Source organism: Homalodisca vitripennis, chromosome 5, assembly GCF_021130785.1.
Source record: "Homalodisca vitripennis isolate AUS2020 chromosome 5, UT_GWSS_2.1, whole genome shotgun sequence".
Taxonomy (NCBI): domain Eukaryota; kingdom Metazoa; phylum Arthropoda; class Insecta; order Hemiptera; family Cicadellidae; genus Homalodisca; species Homalodisca vitripennis.
This window is the reverse complement of record NC_060211.1, coordinates 118,073,948-118,097,612: the sequence shown is the minus strand read 5'-3', so window position 1 is coordinate 118,097,612 and position 23,665 is coordinate 118,073,948. Positions and strand designations below refer to the sequence as shown.

General features: G+C 33.3%; 1 protein-coding gene across 12 annotated transcripts in view; it reads left to right on the top strand.

Moving 5' to 3' along the window:
* The window catches only part of LOC124362807 (potassium voltage-gated channel subfamily H member 6), a 608,699-nt gene that overhangs the window by 112,760 nt on the left and 472,274 nt on the right, over nucleotides 1-23,665 (top strand). The gene's annotated exons all lie outside the window — the stretch shown is intronic.

Sequence of the window (23,665 nt, the reverse complement as noted above, 5' to 3'; positions counted from 1 at the left end):
ATGGTAGTTATTTAAAATCTATGTACATAAATAACAAAAGTGGTTATTTTTAGTAACATTAAAAAAAAATTATTATTTTTAAATTCTTTTATAAAATGCCTAACAATGCATTTTTAACGAAAATTTATAAATTATTAAGCGATATTTGCCACTTGTAACAGTGCGCGGTTGTTGATAGCAGGTTGCAGTTTTGTGAAGGAAATTTTCTCTAAAATAATACGAAAAGCATTAAAAACAAACCACTTACCATATTTAAAAGAAATAAAAAGTTATTTTCCTCTTAAAATAAAGATTAATATAAAGTATCTTCGTTGATTTTCTTTCGCTGTTGTTTTAGAAATAACGAACATGAATATTTTCATTAACTCTATGTAATGTTAACATTTAAAACAACTGAGCTCTCTATTTCGTAAATTCTAGTTATTAGACGTTTTTATTGTATCGGAAGGGAAATTATTGGATAAGGTATTTGTAAAACAGTGAAGTATATAAATATATATATATATATATATATATATATATATATATATATATATATATATATATATAAAATGAAATTAACCAGTGATAAGGTGATAGATTATTGCCCGATCTATTTTGTATGGTTCATGACATAAAACGTAGAGATTAATAGACGTAATATTTAAAAGCAAAGTGTATTAACAAAATTATGAGGGTTTATTTTGAAACAGACTTTAAACAACCGTATACCTACACTCGTTTTAAATGTTCACTTAGAAAAGTAATACATAAAGGCAAAGAACATTTAATGTCGTCAATCATCGAAAGCATTTAAGCAAATTTTAACATATGTGATTTTTTACCACTAGTTTGCCTAGTGAAATTGATCAAGTTTTCATATGAAATGTAGTAGTTAAATAAAATATGACCTAGAATTAATTATTAAAAGCGAAGAATTATGACTAATAATATGCCTAGTCTATTACCAATTACTAAGAACATATCATTGATGTACTACTCGTACAATCAACTACTGTATACTGGGGATGGCAGACTACACGTGCATGGTATACAGAGATCATTCCAAACAATTGTACTGCTTTTATTTTCTCTATATCTTTAAATGAGAGTGACTTTATCACAATATAACTGTTTAAAAATTTAAAAAATGTTCTGACATGTCCCACATTTGAGGGTTAAGGACGATTGTTTGAAATGTTTAAATGTAAACATTGGTTGTGTAATACATGATTTTAAAGAGCTTTTAATTAAGTATTTTATTGTTCTAATATGCTATAGTAAAGTTGCGCACGTAGTTAGAATAATGCAACACTTAATGTGAAAAGAAATTGGCACAAATATAATTAACTTATTTTTAGAAAAAGTAATGAAACCTTTAAAATGATACAGGACCAACCCATGTTTATATTTAACATTGTTAAAACATCACCTCGTCTATAAAATTAGGCTGTTTTGGAAAAGTAATTTTAATGACAAGTAAGCAAGATTTCCAGATATTTTCTACCGTTTAGTGATACACGAAATTAGTAAAACTACATTTTGAGACAATCCGATCTCTCACTCAGAGAGTTTATCAAAAACAAACTTCAAACGAAGACATTGAGTTTCATTGGGTAAAATTAGGGGACATAGAGAAACAATAATCAGGAACAGGATCAGGGCTGAACAGGAGGTTAGCCTCAACCTTTATATAAGAAAATAATATTGAGTAGATATAAGTTACACAATCAAATCGGGCCATCATAACGGGATAAATTCTAAATACAGTTTAATCAACAAAGATAATATTGATAAAACCAGTACTCGCAAGTAACACAATAAATCTTGAGTAAGAAGCAAATAATAACATTCTTGCACGCAACTGATCGTGATAAAACTGGATGAAAGAAAAGTTTTTCGGGGGTAGATACTGTCTGTAAAGTTGTCTGAAGAGGTTTCCTGCGAGTCTTATACACATTCATAACTAGGTAGGCTGAGAAAGTTTAACCAGAAAAGTTTGATCTTGATTGAGAGGTGAAAGCTAGACCCTGGGAGGTAACAACAATACTCAGGCTGAGGCAGCTCGTTAACGCGTAATTCGATCAACTCCAAGTGACGTCACACCAGTAGTAACCACACTCGGCACTCCGACTGGCTTCCCATTCTAACGCCTACTCCTCATGACGCACCCGCCGCGCCAACTTAACAAACACTACCTGTGTTCTGTCAGTTACACAAGACGCTTTGTACCACCTACGTCACGTTACGTGATCTGTGTACCCCACTGGTTGAGTTTTGGAAGTTTATCACTCGTTTGTCCGCACGATATCTTGAACATGAACTAAATAATAGACTTCAAATATATATATATATATGTATATATATATATATATATATATATATATATATATATATATATATATATAAGGAACACCATTTGTATATAAGGAGTTCTCTTAACTTAACTTAAGGTGGAATATTCGTTACCTTAATAAGACCTATTTCAACTTTATTTCCAATTATATATTTTTATTTAAATTAAATATTTTTTATCGCATCATTTATCTATTTTGACAAATACAAATTTATCAGTAAGTATGTTGGTTGCATACTGTTCATAATAAAGGCGTTTATATAGGAAAAGTTATAATTTCATATTATAACTTATAAACATTAGAGCTAAGATATTTAAGAATGTAAATAGTAAATGATAGCTGCAGGTTACACTCATGATTCATTTAATAACATATTCATACCTCTTTCATATAAAATAAGATTTAAAAACTGTCCAGCAAGACATTCACTCGACGTGATTAACAAAAGCTTATTCAAGGAATAGATGAAGATGAAAACTTCTGAGGTTGACGAGACGGTATCGTTAAAACAGTAATTGGTGTTAGCTTTCGACTCGCAGTAGTGTGAAGGTGGCTCGGTGTTAAAACTCCCTTATATATTTTACATTGATAAATTTATTTTTAACGACATACATAATTTGATGAACAGAAACACCTCTTATATGATAGGAAATTATTAATGGCATTGATTTAGGATATTTTTTGTATTTGGTATAACTTTAAACATTACTTTCCAAAGTTATCTCTAAGAACCATTTAAGAAATGCTAAAGTAATAATCATAACGGTATGTATGGTAATTAAAATTTTAAATGCATAAAACATGAATTTATATTTATATAAACAATCCATGAACATATAACTATATATTGTATTATTAGGTAGCAGATTGTAACAAAATGTGATATTCTTGATATGTAAAACAAATTACATTAATAACTAGATAGAAGGATAGATGACAGAAACATACTTTACCTTTTTTTACAAAAAAATTTTCTGTTTCCAGTTTACTTTGGAATGTTCACCACAATATATTGAATTTTGCTTGATTAACCCTATGTATTAAGTATTTTTAAACCTAAAGAACAAGATTATAATCCTCGAACGAAGTGCTCTATCCTTGTAAAACATAAATTTATTAATTATAGATCATTTTGATATTCTTTAGCTTTAGTTGGTTCTTGTAGTGTGAAGTCCCAAACCTGTTTTCGTTTCAAACCAAACATTGTCAGTTAAAAGTTTAAACAGTGAAAAATCAATTTTATCATTCTGAATGTACATTATTTGATTGATTGACAACGTACATGTGTTTTATGATATTATTAGACCTACGGGTTATTAATATTATTTTTTCCTTTGATTTTGGAGATTTTCAAGAACCTCGTTGCATCATTCTTGTGAGTCAAGGGCGAAGGGCGACCAATTTGTATAAGAGCTGCGGCAACGGGTGCCAAATTCGCGTAGTACAAGTACTTCTTTTTATCAAGAAATGTTGTGTTTCCTTACTTAAACTCCATTTAAATGCTAGTTCAGAAGTAATAATTCTTCTACTGTTCGGTGATTTATCCTTACGTAATCAGTAAACACCTTTGGTTGATAATTCTCCCACACACAGTTCTTATAGATTAAATTAGTGTTTGTATGTGTATTAAACAGTGTTAACTTATTTATTTCGTTAGTTGCGTTTAAGTTTTTACAAATAGCAACACTTCTTTACTTTACTTACAGTTTAGGGTTTATTTTATTAATTTACCTGGTAAAATATTACTTCTCGTTTCAATAAAGTACCATTATTATACAATATTAAAGGTTTTAGTAAAACAGCAAAATCATTAATTAGACTCTTATAGTACTCTCCCTTTTTAACAGATTCTTGTATGTTAAACCACAAATAAGATACATTATTGTTTATTGTGAATTGGTTTGTTACATATTATAGTTCAAAATACCCTTCAAACTTAAAATACCCAAATATTCATGACTATATTAAAAACGTTTATGCCACGCAACTTGTTTTTTATACGATTTTATAAATATCGTACAATGACAACTATACAAAAGTGACTGACTTTATACTCTTAACGTATTAAATCTCCTCATAGTTAGTTACTTGAAATAAAGTCATGGGTTGAAATTCAAGTTTGATTTCATGTGGAAAGAGGCCCTGTGGAATTTCTAAGTACAATATAACTTGATGCACTTGGTCCATGTCACATCTAGTAATGTATAATTGCTATGTACAAACTACAAGTCTTTGTACAAATTGATATTGTGTACGTGTTACACTAACATGGGTACTGCAACCGAGTCACAAGACGACCCCTTGCCCAGTAGACGGTATCACTTTATTTTGTAGGCACTTATGTCAACAATTACGTCTGCTACATTAGTGCACACGACTATAGTTAGAACCTCCAGAGAGTTGCATAGCGCCTTGAATTTTCCGGTGTGTATGGGGCCAGGGGTCTTCTCGTGACTCGCCTATAGTAGGAAAGCCAATAATGTCTTCAGCGGATACTCTAATAAATAATTGTGTTGTTTTTGTAAATATATATGGAATCTACTAATCTGTAATTGTTTTGCTTTCAGGTAAGTGCAGAACGGGAAATATGGTGTAAGTAGACTAAATAATAAGTTAAAGAAGTAGTCTTCAACACGTGATTAACACCTATTCAGAAAGAGTTTAGATGGCAATAAATAGGATATAATAGGAAAGTGCAAAGGGGAAAGAGTTATATAAGCTATTGATGATTGCAAGTTTATTTACTTTTCGTCGTTACAGATGGGATGCGAAATTCACATCAACAATGTAGTAACTCATATGTAGCTTACTCCCAACTCGAGTTGAGACAATTTGTAAATGTAACTGAAGGAAAATAAAGCTAAACGTCATCACCGGGCCGCAGTGGCTATAACAAGTCCTGGTGACGTCATCGCAGCCTTTGCACTGTCGCGTCATTGTCATTGTTGTGGAAATAGACTGGGCACGACAGTTCCTTGACAATGAGTCCATGCCCGACCTTAGAATTCAAGTTATGAAACTTTGACCTTGGTTATATTAAACAATGTCAAACTGCTCAAAATTAACATTTACTTAGTATTATGTGAAAGGAGAAGTCTTTGGATGCCTACCCTCGTAATGATACAGACTAGCTTGGACTAGTTAGTTTCTCAGTAAGGTCTATCTATAACCAAAACAACTTCTGGAAACAATAACAGAGCAATAAATAATGCAAATAAATATGATTTAATATGCGAAAAATAATAATGGTGAATGTTTACTTACAATCTTAACCAATAAAAAAAGGTTTAAAAGTAAAAGTTTTTAGAATTTCGTGAGATTTTTAAAGTTTATTGCTAAGTTTTTGAATTGGAGTGGTTGTACTAAGTTTAGTATTTAGAGAGAAACCGAAAATAGTGGTGAGTTCTTTTATGGACCTTTTAGATTTGTCCTGCAAGACAGCCTTTGGCTATTTGTTTGAGGCCTGATGTATTTCAGCTTTCCCTCAGTCCTCATAACCCACTTAGGGTCAGATATGAGAGTTTAGCCCCTGGACTGGGGTGGGCTTGACTGGTGGGGGTTGTGTAGAGGAGGGCCAATCCGTTCCAGATGCGGAACAGGTGGTTTCATTCTGCATGTATGAACTTATCGTTTCCGAATATCGTAAATTAGCTGCTGATCACCAATAAAAAATGGTCTTGTGGACGGGCTGATTGCTTTGCTCCTAACTGCCACCCTCTTCAACAGACTGTCCACTTCGCTTGATACCATCTCAACTCAAATGGCCCAAATGCTCTCCAAACTTGATAGTTTTGGCCAACATGCCTTCGGATGTCGCGTCTATTAGGAGTGAATTGGTTTGCAGTAAATGAAAAATTGGCTAATTTTGAACCTCGTATTGTCGAGGCTGAAAAGCGTATCGATTTTGCTCGAAGAAGAGGTAAAAGCCCTACATCACGGCCAACCTAGCACATCCAGCATTGAGACAATAATTGAGGAAATCTCTGACAGGAATCGACGCTCTCTCAACATTATACTTTATGATCTTCCTGAGAATAATGGTAGTCGAGCTGCTTCCCGAATTGAACATGATAATCGTCTTGTTTTCCTTGTTAGTTGGCAGCTTTCTGCACATCTTACCATGATGCGACTTTTCAAATCTATCCGAATCGGTAAACCTGCCGTGGGGAAATCTAGCCTCTCAAAGTCATTTTTTACCGAGCCTAATGTGGGTCCTTGCTTTTTCTAAGAACTTTGATAAAAGTATTCTGAACAATCTTGACCCACTACTGAGTAAAGTGAGTTTTTTTCACGCGACCGTACTGCTGCTGAAAGAACGAATCTCTCTGAACTGAGATCTTTGCTTAAGGAGAGAACTGATAAGGGTGAGACTGATCTCACCATTAAATATGTAAATGGTATCCCCAAGATAGTTAAGAAATATAACAAAAAAAAACTGAGCGTTGGGAGTAGCAGTCTTTTGGGCTATTACCAAAATGTTAACGGACTTCGAACGAAACTTAATGTACTTCGCAAGGCTGTTACTTCCTGTAAATATGACATACTTATCCTAACTGAAACCAACTTGTTCTCAGACATTAGTGATCTGGAATTGGGGCTTACTAATTACAATGTTTTATCGCAGCGACCGTTCACTTCATACGAGTCTCAAATCTAGTGGTGGTGGTGTCCTCATTGCTACCAAGGAACACTTGCATGTGAATGTTATTATTACCTCCTGTTGTAGACATTGAATCTGTTTTTTCTTCGTGTTGGGTCCCTTAATCCTGTATTGATTGGAGGAACTTATATCCCTCCCCAGCAAAACTCCGTAGTCTATAGTAAATTCTGTGATGCTGTTGATGAAGTGATGTCAGTTTGTTCTAATCCCCATTCTATACTCTTCGGCGGTGACTTTAACTTACCGGATGTGAATTGGACTGCTCCTGATCTTGTTGCTGTTGGTGGGAGTTCGAAGTGCCTTATTGACACGGCAACTCGCTTTTCAGCTGTCACAGGTTAACACTATCAAAAATGGGCGTGGAGTTATTCTGGACTTGCTCTTTAGTTCCAACCATTCACTAATTGTATCTCCCGCTCTTGATTCTATATTACCACAGGAATCTGCCCATCCTGCTTTATCCTGTGAAATCCCGATAGTCAAGATATCGTCTAAACATATGGGTTCAATTCGAGACTTTCGACGCTGCAACATTGAGAAGATCTCCAATGAACTTTACCATGCATTGGGTCCTGTTTCCTTCCATTTTCCGGATGTCATTGAGTCTTTCAACAACTTTTGTCAATACCATTCATGGAATCGTAGTAAGGAATACACCTTTTAAAAAAACCGGTAGATCAAGATTCCCTTGCTGGTTCTCACCGGAGTTTGAAGAGCTTAGTAATTGGAAAGAAAATTTGTCACAAAAGGATCAAATCTACTTCCAGCCCTAATGACAAAATTTATTCTTACGTTAGCAGCTCTCAGTGAGTAACTAAAGAGTTATTATGATCTAAAAGGTTAATCAGTACATTCAGATTAACTTTATGGATTTAGTGTTTCCCGTCTTTTTTAGAGCTTTTTTGACAGTTAATCGTTGGACTTCGGAGATTCAACGGAACTGCGGACACCTACTACCCTGGATAAACAGCTCGGCGTCGTCGCCAGAAGGCATCTGTAACCTTTTCGCCGAGCATTTTTCTTCCGTCCGTTATAACTCGTCTCCAGGTCCCATTCCTCAATACCATTATCTTTCGGAGATTAATATTTCTTCTTGTGTTCTCTCAGGGTGACGTTGCGCGTAAACTTGCTTCTCTTGACCCTTTCAAGGGAACCGGTCCTGATGAGATACCACCGATGGTTTTGAAGCATTGTAGTGCCCTACTTGCACCTCAACTTACTGTGCTTTTCAATAAACTTCTGGAGCAGGGAATCTTTCCTGATAGCCTGAAGTCCAGTTACGTGGTTCCTATCCACAAATCATCTACCTGACTAATGTTCGTAACTATCGGCCCATTGTTATTCAGCCTGCCCTGGGCAAGATTTTTGAGTCTTTCGTACTTGATCGCATTAGTTTTGCCTTCAGGAGTACTCTTATTCATGAGCAGCACGGCTTCACACCTGGTAGGTCTACAGTCACCAATCTCGTTCTATATCAGGACTACATTTTATCCTCTTTTCAAAACCACAGTCAAGTCGACAGTGTTTATATTGACTTCTCGAAGGCTTTTGACACGGTCAGTCATGCACATCTCTTGGCTAAGATGGAGGCTTATGGTGTTTTGGGCAGCCTTCTTCAGTGGTTCCGTTCATATCTAATCAAATCGGTCCATGACTGGTAAAATTTTCTGGTGCCACCTCCCGACCTTTTCTTTGCTACCTCTGGCGTACCACAGGGTTCCCACTTGGGTCTTTTTTTATTCACTTTTATTTATCAATGACATCATTGACTGTATCGATGTTGAATGTTTATTGTTTGCTGATGACATAAAAATATTCACATCCGTTTCAACCCTGCAGGATTGCTTAAAACTTCAACGTTTCCTTTCTTGGATTGGATGATTGGTGTGTGCAGAACAGTCCCTTAAGTTGAACATTGCTAAATGCGCAGTCATCAACCTTTCACCGTTCCTCCCTCCGCTCCTATACTGTTTGATTACATACTCAATAACTCTGCTCTCATTCGTAAAACTATCTATTAGAGATCTTGGAATCATAATATCCCACAGTCTTGGCCCTGAATCCCACATTGATGCCATCACCACTAAAGCCTCTCGTAATCTGGGATTTCTGATCAGAACTTCAAGTAAGCGGACTGAGTGTTGCAGCTATGAAGTTTATCTTTTACTGCTCTGGTGAGGTCAGTGCTTGAATATGGCAGCGTTGTCTGGTCGCCCTATCAGGTTGGTCATATCCAGCAGCTCCAAAGTGTCCAGGATCGCTTTCTTGCGGGTGGTTAGAGTCAGATGTGGATTTGAATGCAGAACTGTGCCATTGGAGGATTTGGGGATTTCCTTGGGTTTGAACTCTCTTGTGAAGCGTAGACAACTTTTAGATGTGGTTTTTCTCCATAAACTAATTAACGGAGACGTGAATTGTCCAGAACTGCTCAGGCGGATCGACTTCCGAGTGCCTCATCAGACCAGGTCCCTTCACACTTTCTGCCGTCGTGTCTACTCAACCAGTTATGTACATCACAGCACTATCCCGAGACTTCACAGACTTGGAAACCTCGTCTCCTCCCGGCATGACTTTTGCAGTGATAGTGTTATGCACCTGAAAAAACATTTTCTTTTGATGTAGACATTGACACCTGGCTCATTGTAATATGTGTATATATTTCTTTCTTTCTATTTTTTCCTCTACTCTTTTCTACATGTATACATTTGATTCTTTTTTTTTCCTTTTCATTGTTATAAATTATTCCTACGTAAGTATATGTTTAAGTGCAGATGGATGTATATTTGATCGTATAATTACTGTTACTATTTATTATTGTTGCTATGCTATTATTGTTATTTTCTATATAGTCCTATTTTATATGTTATTGTTATGTTGTAGCAGTTTTACTTTGGCATTGTTATTAATTTATAATGTGGATCATTTTTATTGGCTCATTGTTGAATATAAGAATATATTATTTTTTTTTTTTACATGTACTAATGGTGTTACCGTAGATAAATAAATAAATAAACATTGCGACGAGTTCGCGTCATTCACGAGTCGAGACGCGTATATTGGATTTGTTTGATTTCAACGTGACTAATCTAAAATACGTACCAATTAATAAACAGTGGTTGAAAATTTAATGTTTTTGTTTGTAAAACAGGGAGCATTAAAATATGTTTATTACATACGATATTAATTTTGTTTTGTTTTGGTTCAATATTAAAAACTACATCAGTAATGGTACACTGCAAAACAATTTAGTTTCATTGAGATAAAAATTAAATTTTAATATGAGCATTAAACAAGAAAAAATTATGGCTTTTTAAATATTAAAGCATTTAATACTCTTTAAAATAAAATTACTGATAAATAATATATTGTTACATATTTTCAAAAGCTGAATAGAAATACAATCTCCAGGATTACCAGAATTGGGTGAGTGTAAAAAACACAGAAATAATAAATATAGCCTCTCTGGACCCATTGCAAAGTGTTATTGTGTTTGTGTTATTGTACACAGTGTTGTTGTGTAGTCTCTTCGTTCCTCCACAAGTACCAATCAGTCCAGACTGTTGCAGTATTCGTTGGAACAGTCACGTTGTCTTGACAAATTCCAGTGAAACCTTTTACTTTTTTGCTATCACGGTTCCGTAACTGTTAAAGTTACGAACTATTCAACCCACAAAGATATTTTGCATCCATAATTAACCCGTAAAAACTCTTTAACGACTTCAACCTATATTAATCTGTTTATTCTCATAATCAACCTGATTTCACAACCTAGGTACAACCTTATACAGGTGCAAATCTTATACGTGTATATTTTTTCCCACTTAAAAGAAATACAACGTCAGCCAACTGCTACCTAATGCGTGTTTGTACAATTGAACTCGTTTTTTCAACTTCAGCGCATATATACATGATAACCAAAAAAGTTGTTTTAACCCATTAAATATTTGTTTCATATAAAAAATAGTTTAATTCTGCTTTCTAATTTCATACGAACGACGATGATTGATCAACTTAAAGGCTCACCTTAGGAGTGTTCAATACTGAAACTTCAACAGTAAATACTGATGTGTTACTCATATTTAGGTAACTCTACTGATGTCCAGGGGCGGACCATTACTAACCACATGTCAAGATATTGGGATGGAAGGGTGGATCGATATGTCTAGGTCCAGTCTACCGTTGAGGATGACTGTTGGAGTGGGTGGAGCTCCCTTAGTGTTAAAGGTTGTCGCTAACCTGTACATGACCTGCGCTTGTGTAATATGTCATTAAGATAAAAAAAAATAAAGTCTGTGAATAAAAGGCAAAGCTCTCACTCACTTACCGATCAATAATTCACCTACATACCGACATCAAAAAAAGTTGAAAATTCCACACGTATGTCTCATGACTTAATATGAAAACTAAAACATTTTCATAAAGATCAAACATCCATAAAGAATTAAATGGATTTGTGGCTTTGGTTTTCTATATGTCCTAGAATGATGAAATTGAACAAAATGTAATCTTATACATTCAAACAAATACTTTTATTAAGGAAACAGGATTTTTTCCGGACATTTGCCATCGTTCAGTGAAACAAGAAATCAGTAACACTACGTTTCGAGATCTGCAATCTGATCTCTTCTTCAGGTAAAGAACTAACCTAATACATAATTACAAACTAGGTTAAAATAAACAAATCATACCAAAGCGTTGTGGCACGCCTAGGTCAGGAATCACAACCACCATGTTGTTTGTCAACTTCACTAACTCTATAACCATGCACTTAATAAAAAAACTATACAAAACACTAATCATTATAACTGAACTACGGAATACAGGTCACAATACGTCTTCATTCATCTACTGACCACCTACGACTGACCAGAGGGCGCTAGCCAATGGTAATCGTCACGGCAGACCAAAACAAGATGGCGGAAATAAAAAGGAAGGGGGACAGGAATGGGCCCTTTCGTTAAAATAATGTTCAAACAAAGGACTTTTATTAAGATGAATGACGGATAGGGATTTAAACATTACTGAAGCCCTAAAAGAACTATATTTGTGTTTTTGAACTTCCCATAGTCCTTTAGAGATGAATGATACACATTCGTCTCATATCGTAAAAATAAAAATAAAAGCGTTTTGTTGTAAAACGTTTTACAGTCCTTAAAACCTAATTATTGTTTTTCAAACTTTCTAGAATGATGAAATTTACAATGCACATGGATTAAGGTCTCAGCAGATAATGTAATGTTTTTTCTTGATGACCAACCCCATGGGTGCTGAAATAGGGTTGTACTACCTAGAAGGTTTATAATTTGTTTTTCACTTTTCCGCTGCAATATAAAGATTAAATTTGATACGCATGGGTACACAAACACAGGCAATAGATCACAGTAACAGGAATTATACAGATTTCCACCAAAGAAGATTATTTAGACCCATGTTGTTATGTATATCTGGATCAGGGAAAATGTGAAAACGTTGCTACAGCACATAAATTACTTTTGACCGGAAGTCAATTACATATGCTTATTGTTTTAAGACTAAAGCATGAGTATACATTTTGAGCCAACATTCAAACGCTGCTTGACCATTGTGAATAATTTAGACATAACAAAGGACAGAGATTGTAAAGGTTGAATCTAAACAATGTTTGACTACAGTAGGTCTCTCAGACCGAGTATATAAATATTTTTGGATCATTGCATCAAAGTAAACACCATGGCGTGTGAAACATAATTTACTTGAACCAGAATTGCTTTAATACATCTAAAGTAGGAGCCACTGACAAGTTTCATCAACTTTTGAACGTCTTAACAATGTATACTGAAGCAGTATACACCTTAAACATGTATATTATATTACATCACAAGTGCTCTCAATAAGATTACTAAGTACTTAATATTTTTAAATTATGACTTATATTGTTCAAGTTTTACTGAAAAAGATGGTGCTATTAATTAAAATATGACTGAATGTTGTAAAGATTTTTGTATTTCTTTGGTATTCATAAAAGTTCTACGACTTTAGGGCCCCAAAACATTTCTTTTAAACTTTAAGTCCAATTATTCTGAAATGAATCAGGAGATTGGAATATCTTCCAGAGATCATAATTTATTATCTGGTGTGTTTATTATTCTATTTAAAAGATATGCTTAAAACGTACCCGTTATTCAATAAGACATCGCGTGCAAAGCCGCGGGTAACCACTATTACTAGTATGAAGTTAGGAACATACTTACTTAAGTTAATGTGCCTGTAGATTGATAGCTCATACGTATGTTCAACGTTGTTTCGAAGTTGTTGTGTAATTATTTGATAACATGAATGAACAAACAGCTTAGGCTAAGTTTAATGATGTCTCGACGGCATCGTGATTGAAATCGATGTCTACCGAACCACGCCCACTTGAGCCCGCGCTCCAGTAGACGCTGTAACATAACGGTTCGTAACAATTCTCGCAAGAGATATTAGGGTTTGTAGGGTTTCACAATATTTATTTTCCTCGGACTTAAAAACGACATTGTCCTAATGCTTTGTCATATCTCCATATGTTACATTTTCATCAAATGCTTGGAACATAACGGATAATTTCGCTTCCTTCAAAGGTTAACTTAAGGTGTTTTTAATATTTTACTATTTTGTACCTGTGCAAGTTCATATATCCTATATGTGCTTAGAGAAAGGTTGATCATATTTAACTACGTCATTTTAAAAATCTTAAGGGATTAAAAACTTATTATTATATATTATAATGGTTTGTAAAACATAAATTTTGTTTAGTAGCAATCAGTTGCAATACGTGTGTAAACATATTCATTTATAATGATTCAGTATTATAGTTATCAAAATGTTGTACAACAGATATCTTGAAACCCTATGAGATATAAACAACACCTATTGGTGTTTTACTACGATGCCTAATAACTAAGATATAACAATCGTTTTTTACAAACTTTAAACAGCTGTCATCTATATGAGATGAAACAACTTGCAAGTATAACATTTGTAATTGTTATAACTCTTTAGTTTGTCTGAATTACTCGGGGTAAATTCATTGTAATAGCAAATACCTGCTATCTTCAACATGTTCATTAGTTAAGACTGGCTTACAAACTAATAAAGGCCATTTGGAAGTACGGTAAGTACTTCTGTACCAAGTTTGACTTGAATCAAATTAAAATTACGACAATGGTAAGTATGGTTTCGATAATGATCGTTTTGGTGTACACTTTTCTGATCAATGTTATTATATACTTTTTACAACCATCATCTATAAAATATTATCATATATAAAAACATGAAAGAACTAATATTTTTGTGAATGAAAAAAGATATTCTGGAATAAATTTTTTCCGTCCTACTCTCTGATACCTAATATAATGATGCCTAATATAAAAATATCCCTTTTCAAAGACTGCTACGGCACCTATTTTGAAATGCGAAATCTTAAAAGAAATTTAAAGTATATAAGTACAAAAGACGCTTCTAATCAATTAGAATTTAATGTCACGTTTGGATATTTTGTGAGATAATCAGCTATACATTTGGGAGTATGTAATATGTAGTTATAATATTATTTTTTTTAAGTCCTTTAAATATATCTTCTATAGTTTGTAAAACATCTGTCATTGTTACAGTTTATCTAATTACAGACATAGTAAGTAGGTACAGAAAAACAAAAACTTTAATCCTCGTATGAGTGAATATTTTGTGTTATTACAGCTTTAAGTTGCCATTAGTTGAATCAAATGTATAGTACGATAGCCTTTAATTTTAGTATTGTTGTATATTGTTTAATCAATATATAATTTCATCGCTATTTTTTAGTTTATATAAATGACATACTCTTTTAAGTGAAAAAAGTTAAGAAGGGAAGAATCAAGGTAGACTACATACGAACGTTCAGCCATAGCGTAAATGTCAGGCCAGTTAAGAGAATAATCGCAGATCACAGGTATTGTACTCAGTCTATCATGTTCCAAGACAGACAGGGTCCTTAAAAAGTGATTTAAAATAGATTTACACACACTCAGGTAGTGTTTTCTACATACTTAATGGTTGATAACATTATGAAATTGTCCTAAAATCAGCTATATACGAAACATTTATTCAAATATTATTTTAGATGCATGGATGTGAAAATATTTAAAAAAAAAACAGAACAATTTAGTATTTCATTCGAAGTACTGAGACAAATGTTACAGATTAAGAAATTGTTTCGGCCAAATAATTTAAAAAATTAAATATAAAAACTTTGCCTCAAAACGTGTATTATTGAATTTTAATATTTTATCAGAGTGTATTAATATTAGAGACCAAAGTAAATTTGAATATCTGAAATAATGAAGTACAGAGGGCCACTGATTGCAGCGGTATAACAAGTAAAGATAGAAGCTCCGTTTCAACTGTACCCCCTACTTCCTATTTTGTGGTTCGATATAATTATTTTGAACTCCCTCCCCTCCAATATCTGTAGGGAGTTGTGGGGTTGTTGTTCTGAAATTTATAAATATAAAAGTGGAAAGTGTGGTACTCACTTTAAAGGTCTCTTGAAACAATCAATTAATAAATTTGTTTTCAAGTTATCTTACTGTAACTTTACAGGGTGTTAAAAATCTCAAAAAACAATTATTACTTTATTGAAAAACCTTATTAAACTCCAAACGTTATCCAAAACAGTTAAGGATCCTCAATTTTTTAAATAATTATAAAAGTTAAATTTTCGAAAAATTATTTAAAAAATGTTAAACACATACAACCGTATGGTTTCATTACATCAAATTAAAGATAGTAACAAAGAAATTTTGGCTTTTATCTCAAGCGGTTTCGGTTCTGTAGGCGAAAATAACAATTGAAAATGTCTTAACGGATTTTATTCATGTAATAGGACAGTTGAACACTATTAATACTTAAAAAGTCACCAACACCTTACAGGTGCTCAAAAATTGACATTTTGAGGTTGTCAGTCGGTCTAGTCAGGAGACACAGGTTTAGTGCCGAAACTCTTAGACTTTGAATTGTAACTTAAAACCCAAATTTAAGAGCCTGGAGGAAATCAAGAAAATGGTTTAAGAGTTCAATTGGAAGTCTACTTAAATCAAATTTTGATAACAAAAGATGGAAAAGATCAGAATCAGAATCATTTGATTGTCATGTTATTGGCAAAGTCAAATATGATATTAAAAATATCACTAAGTAGGCCTACAGAGCCTAAAATAAATACAATCTATATCTATGTTAAAAAGTTTAAAATTGTGAGTCCCTAAAATTAGCATTAAAAATCTCCATCTACAGAATAAAACGTTTTTCTCTTGAGCCACTCTGCAACAACATTCTTAAACCTACCAACAGAAAATGGATCTAGCACTTAATGGTAACTTATTGAATAGCCTAGCTCCGGTTTATTGCATAGTTCTGTTGAGTTTTACTTAACCTAGCGCATATTGCACATCCAATTGTATTTTTAATTTATTCTAGTGTTGTGTTCATGGTTAAAGCTTCTAAGATTGAAAGAGTCGAAGTTTTTCCTTAACAAAAACTAAACTGTGTAATATATATATATATATATCTTATATATATATAAAATATATATATATATAATATACATATGGAAGCGTAAAGTATACCCAGTTCTTCAAAAAAATGGCCTACAGGACTCATTGTCACTAATTCCTACTATGCAGCGTATGGCTTTCTTTTGCCCCACTTAAACACAGTCTTGGCTCCACTAGAGTTGCCCCCACAGTAAAACCCCATACAGAAGGTGTACATTAAAGAAAGCGTAATATGCACTAATGACAAGATTAAGACTTGTACAAAATTTTAGTTTTTTTTGTAAAAATATTACTCTTGCTAATCTAAATACATAAAAATGGTTTGTTTATGGATTCCCCAGCTAAGCTTTGAGTCTAAATGATACCAAGTAGTTTTACAGACTTATTTTCGGAATTACGTAAACTAAAGACAATTTCCTCAGTCATGTTATTATTAACAGTTAATTTATTAGCAGAGAACCAGAGATAGGACCTTTCCCCATCATATAGCCCATAATGACATCATTTAATTTTGAGTCTCCATTCTGATGATAACATAGTAGTATCATCAGCATACAAGACAACCTTACCAGGGACAAATTTAGGGAGATCATTAATGAAGACAGTAAACAAGAAGGGGCCCAAGACTGAGCCCTGGGAAACCAAAAAAAAAAAAAAGAACCCCGCTTGCCACCCTCTTAAGTCCTTATCTCTGGTCACCTACTTTGACAAGCTGAAGTCTATTGCTCAAAAATAAAACATAATCAAAGACAAAGCATTGTTCTCCAGACCATAATATTTCAATTTTTTAATGAGTTCATCATGAGGTACAACGTCAAATGCCTTACTTAAATCCAATAACACCTCAGCTGTTTCTTCCTTATTTTCAAAGCTATTCAATACATAAGAGACAATATTTTCTACAGCTTTAACAGTTGACAGATTTTTCCTAAAACCCATACTGAGATGAAGAAATCAAATTATTGTACTCAAAGTAATATTCCAAATTGGTTTTTTCACAATAGTCTCTATTTAACTTTGAATAACGGGTACTAGGGCAATAGGCCGGTAATTGTTTAAATTCATTTTGTCGCCCCTTCTTATGTATAATGTACAGTTATTGTTATTTTAAGGCACTTTGGATTATATTCCATCAGTAAGCACCCAGTTTATCAGCTGTGTTAAAGGATAGATTATAGCATCTAATATTTCCTTTAATACAAAGTTGGAAAGTCCATAGACATTCATTCTTCTGATCTGGAATGTACTTAACCTATACACAGAACTATATACATCTCTACTATTTACAACTATCCACTTAAAACTAGATAGGCCAGGGGTTTAATACCTGACGATTTTCAAAATATAAACAGAACTTGCTACATCTTAAAATATCACAGTTATTTTTTAACACGTTAACAACATTAAATAAAAAACGCTATTAAAATCATCAGTTTGTTATTAGGATTTTTTTCTTTGGCTTTTGTTAGGCACACGAACTGTTTCAGCGTTTATAACTTTCCATGCAGCTTTACATTTATTGTGTGACTCAAAAATAAACTTTTTCATTTGCTTTTTTTTAACCAAACTAATTTCCTGCCTATACATTTTCTTAAAGCCTGCCATGAATTGCCATGCACTGGAGGATCAGTCCTTCCTTTTTCATGACTTAAGTCTAGCAATAGTCTTATTTTCCCTTAGCAGAGGAGTGTACCAGTTCACCTTTAAGCTTTCTACTTATATCTAGGCCTACTATGGCTGACAAGACTTTTTCTTTTTTTAGAGGGCATGATTCATTCAAACAATCAGATAAAACTTGCAGAAAAGTTTGAAAAGCTAACTTCAACATTAGTTACTGTTAAAAAAAATGCTATCCCAGGTTACAGATCTTAACCTATGCTTAAGTCTATTTAGACAAGGTTTGCTCAAAAGCCTATGTGTAGTACTCAATGTACAGTGAAATATTTTGAAAAGGTTCAGAAGATGAAGTTAGGTGTTGCATATTATAATTTAAAAGTAGTGCACAATGGTCAGGAAAGATGAGGTTGGATAATTTCACAGGTGAGCATTGAGGGTTGTAGGTTAGTGATAAAATTATCAAGACAGGAGGCAAGGCGGGTGGGCTGGAAATTTAAACAGACAAAATCAAGAGATCGTAGAATATTAACAAAGTTTTGCACTTTAGGATCGTCAACTTTTTGGATCCATGTTTATATCGCCAGCAATTATCATCTAGAAATTTCTGTATTTATTTACAAAGTCAATAAGATTAGCCAGCTTCTCCGTAAAGATGTAGGAAGTTTCACAATTGACATCCTCAAGGAAAACATCCAGCTTGTTAACTTTATTTTTAATTGACTGAGTGTTTTATGTGCACAAAATTTACATCCAGTTTCAAACCCATATATAGATTGAGAAGGAATAGGATCACTCACCTTAACTGCAAACTTTGGTAGGCTTAAGTTACCAAACTCGCACCAATGGTTTGATTCCAAAAAAGACTCACTAGGAACATAAAGAGAATTATTCTTTCTTCTGATTATATCGAAAACGAACCACATAAGTCCCAACTGGCCAGAAATCTGCATCGTACACTTTTTCCCAGAGGGGTAACGGGAACACTAACCTTAAAAGAACTATAATCAGAGTACCTGTTCTTAAGTTTCGTAACTCCATAGTTAACGTTTTGCACCTTCATTAATATATCTTTTCACGGCCATACTGTCAACATTCTCATCAAACCTGGATACAAACAGAACCTACTCTTCTCGACAACTTTGAGTTGGTCATTTCTTTTTGCACGTCCCGTAATAAAAATCAGCACGATTTCGGTTTTGCAGTTTATTGAAACCAATATTTACACCACGCTTTCTTTTTGGCTTGAACTACTTTGAAATCCGTACGATCGAATTCAAACTTTACTTACCTTCGTAATTGTCCCCGATTCTGATAGTGACCGTTTACCCCCAAATAACAGGTGGAATAGGAATTGGGGACTGGAACAGAACTGCCTTGCTTAGAGTTAGGAGACTGAGTATTGTCATGAAGCCTCAACAGTTGTTTGCCCATTAACACGACCAATTGGATCTTCTGCAGGCTTAGAGAAACTTTTTCTTTCCTCTTTGGAATAGTTATTTCCCTCAAAAAGCTGTTTGACGGAACAGAATTTCGTCTGCTTATGCATGAAGAGATGTCAGAGTTAACCACTTGGAGTCAAATCAAATTCATCATTAATAAACCTCACTAATGTTAGTTTTCATCACCATCAGTCATATTTGAATTATTTACCAAATATAATGAGCTTGTGTTCTTAGGAGATGATTTTAAAAGCACTAGAATAAGAAGGTCCGACTACTATTACTAGTTAAGATATTGCTAATCACTTCTGAATGATCGGTCAAAATTGAGGTTAGTCTAGCGTTCTAGGCCAACAGATCGTAACCTGTTTACGAAGATCCTTTTGATTCTGAGGTTATACTCAAAATCTGGTCTGTTAGAATTCTAATATGCACCGAACACTCACACGACATCAACATATCATCCCTGCAATCATCCACTGCAATCGAGCGGCTTACTCACTAGATACACGTATCTCCAACTGCTGCTGCGTACACTCACTGCATTGAAAGTTTGACTTTTCACCTTTGGAGAAAGAGTAATCATTCTTAGATTTACCCACACAATCAAAATGAAACCAATTTTTAAAATTTCCGGTAAACACATTAACTCCTCCAGAGCTATTAGTCACTTTTCTTGGACATCCACCACAAACCGGGTTCTTACTAGCAGGCGCCATTTTTTGGTTTGGCGATCTCATTATCATCCTTAACCAAATATTACGATAAAATGGTAATATGTGATTAGAGCGTTATCATTATTATGATTATGAGTAAAAGGTACTCATAATCATAAAAGTACTTTGGCTGCCAGTAAAGTAAATACAGATTGTATCGAAAATTAAAACAAAAAACTAATCATAGTGAAAAGACAGTAAATACATAAAAACCGCTTACAAGTTTGTAAATATTTTTTAATTTTAAATGTTTTATAATAGAGGTGTAAAGAATATTACAATTATATTTTACTTAAATGGACTTTGAGGTGCAACTGAAACAAGAAAGATGTTCAAGAGATTCATACGCAAGATGGGAAACCCAGTTAGGATGTTTTTATATTTCTTATTAATAACCATTAAAACATAAAGCGTGAGCGAGAGACAGGTTACGTGATCCTTGAATGTTTATAGAATTTATTTAATTTATTATTTAATTTCTAGAAATTAGCGTCTAAGTTCCGATGGTGAAGGTCGCTTTTATTTTATAAACTTTTGTTTTTAAACATTACAGAAAACAGTCTGACGCTGTTTGTTAAAACAAAATTTGTTACCAAAATAATCTTTTTAATCTATTTTCTTCTCTAAGCACTGATTTTGTTATTTTAAAAATAACGTTATTTATTCACTGGAAGATATATAATACTGTTTGGAATTTTTTAATACATTATTTTGGTGATTGAAATCTCCTTGAAACCTGTGTTTGACTTCAGCTCTGATAATAAGACCTTGAAAACTAATACATTTATAGAACTTAAATTACTAGGGCTAAATACTGAAGTTTTAATACACTGGTATCACAGAATACTGAGCTGCAATTAAGAGTGTAGTACAAATTATATTTTATAGGTGTCAAAAAATTGTATTTAGTAACAGGATCATAATACCAAAAACTAAAACAAAATAAATCTTTTTAATTTTTAATGGCCATAGTAGTATTGATGTTAGTAGTAACTTTAGTATTACCTAACCTTTCTCCTGCTTAAAATTAAAAATATTTGGACCATGAGGACTATTAATCATCTTATCTACTCGTTAATGATCTAAAACGCTCGTTATTTATTTTTTTTTTAATTTTCAAATTTAATTGAATAATACATTACACGATTTAATAACGTAACTAAATGTGTTAAATTCATAAAATAGTATCTTAAATTAGAAATTTTAGAAAACTAGTTATTCGAATTTATGTAAACTCAAACATCGTAATTTTACTTTATTTTTAGTTTCACCATAAAAGAGGCTCTAATCAGTTATTGTAGCAATAAACTGTTTTACTGCTCTCAAGGCTTAATTTAAAGCTCTAAAGTGCTCTGGTATTCCAGCTCGAGCGTTCTCCATTCTGAAATGATATAATCCTGACTCCAATATAATATCATTGTGTTTATTTTTATGTATGAGCGTGTGTGTTTTGAGTGTGTTATCTTTTATGTTTGAATCATTTTCTAATTGTTGATATTGTATCTCTACTTAAGCTTATAGTAAGTTAATACATACTTTACAGATTTTACATAAAGATACTCTCATTAATACAAGATAGGAGTACGACACATCACATGTTATGTCAGAGGCTACACTGAGAGTCAATGCACAATATAGTAAGTTAATACATACTTTACAGATTTGACATAAAGATACTCTCATTAATACAAGATAGGAGTACGACACATCACATGTTATGTCAGAGGCTACACTGAGAGTCAATGCACAATATAGTAAGTTAATACATACTTTACAGATTTGACATAAAGATACTCTCATTAATACAAGATAGGAGTACGACACATCACATGTTATGTCAGAGGCTACACTGAGAGTCAATGCACAATATAGTGAGTTAATACATACTTTACAGATTTGACATAAAGATACTCTCATTAATACAAGATAGGAGTACGACACATCACATGTTATGTCAGAGGCTACACTGAGAGTCAATGCACAATATAGTAAGTTAATACATACTTTACAGATTTGACATAAAGATACTCTCATTAATACATGATAGGAGTACGACACATCACATGTTATGTCAGAGGCTACACTGAGAGTCAATGCACAATATAGTAAGTTAATACATACTTTACAGATTTGACATAAAGATACTCTCATTAATACAAGATAGGAGTACGACACATCACATGTTATGTCAGATGCTACGCTGAGATTCAATGCACAATATAGTGAGTTAATACATACTTTACAGATTTGACATAAAGATACTCTCATTAATACAAGATAGGAGTACGACACATCACATGTTATGTCAGAGGCTACACTGAGAGTCAATGCACAATATAGTAAGTTAATACATACTTTACAGATTTGACATAAAGATACTCTCATTAATACAAGATAGGAGTACGACACATCACATGTTATGTCAGAGGCTACACTGAGAGTCAATGCACAATATAGTGAGTTAATACATACTTTACAGATTTTACATAAAGATACTCTCATTAATACAAGATAGGAGTACGACACATCACATGTTATGTCAGAGGCTACACTGAGAGTCAATGCACAATATAGTAAGTTAATACATACTTTACAGATTTGACATAAAGATACTCTCATTAATACAAGATAGGAGTACGACACATCACATGTTATGTCAGAGGCTACGCTGAGAGTCAATGCACAATATAGTAAGTTAATACATACTTTACAGATTTGACATAAAGATACTCTCATTAATACAAGATAGGAGTACGACACATCACATGTTATGTCAGAGGCTACACTGAGAGTCAATGCACAATATAGTGAGTTAATACATACTTTACAGATTTTACATAAAGATACTCTCATTAATACAAGATAGGAGTACGACACATCACATGTTATGTCAGAGGCTACGCTGAGATTCAATGCACAATATAGTGAGTTAATACATACTTTACAGATTTGACATAAAGATACTCTCATTAATACAAGATAGGAGTACGACACATCACATGTTATGTCAGAGGCTACACTGAGAGTCAATGCACAATATAGTAAGTTAATACATACTTTACAGATTTTACATAAAGATACTCTCATTAATACAAGATAGGAGTACGACACATCACATGTTATGTCAGAGGCTACACTGAGAGTCAATGCACAATATAGTAAGTTAATACATACTTTACAGATTTGACATAAAGATACTCTCATTAATACAAGATAGGAGTACGACACATCACATGTTATGTCAGAGGCTACACTGAGAGTCAATGCACAATATAGTAAGTTAATACATACTTTACAGATTTGACATAAAGATACTCTCATTAATACAAGATAGGAGTACGACACATCACAT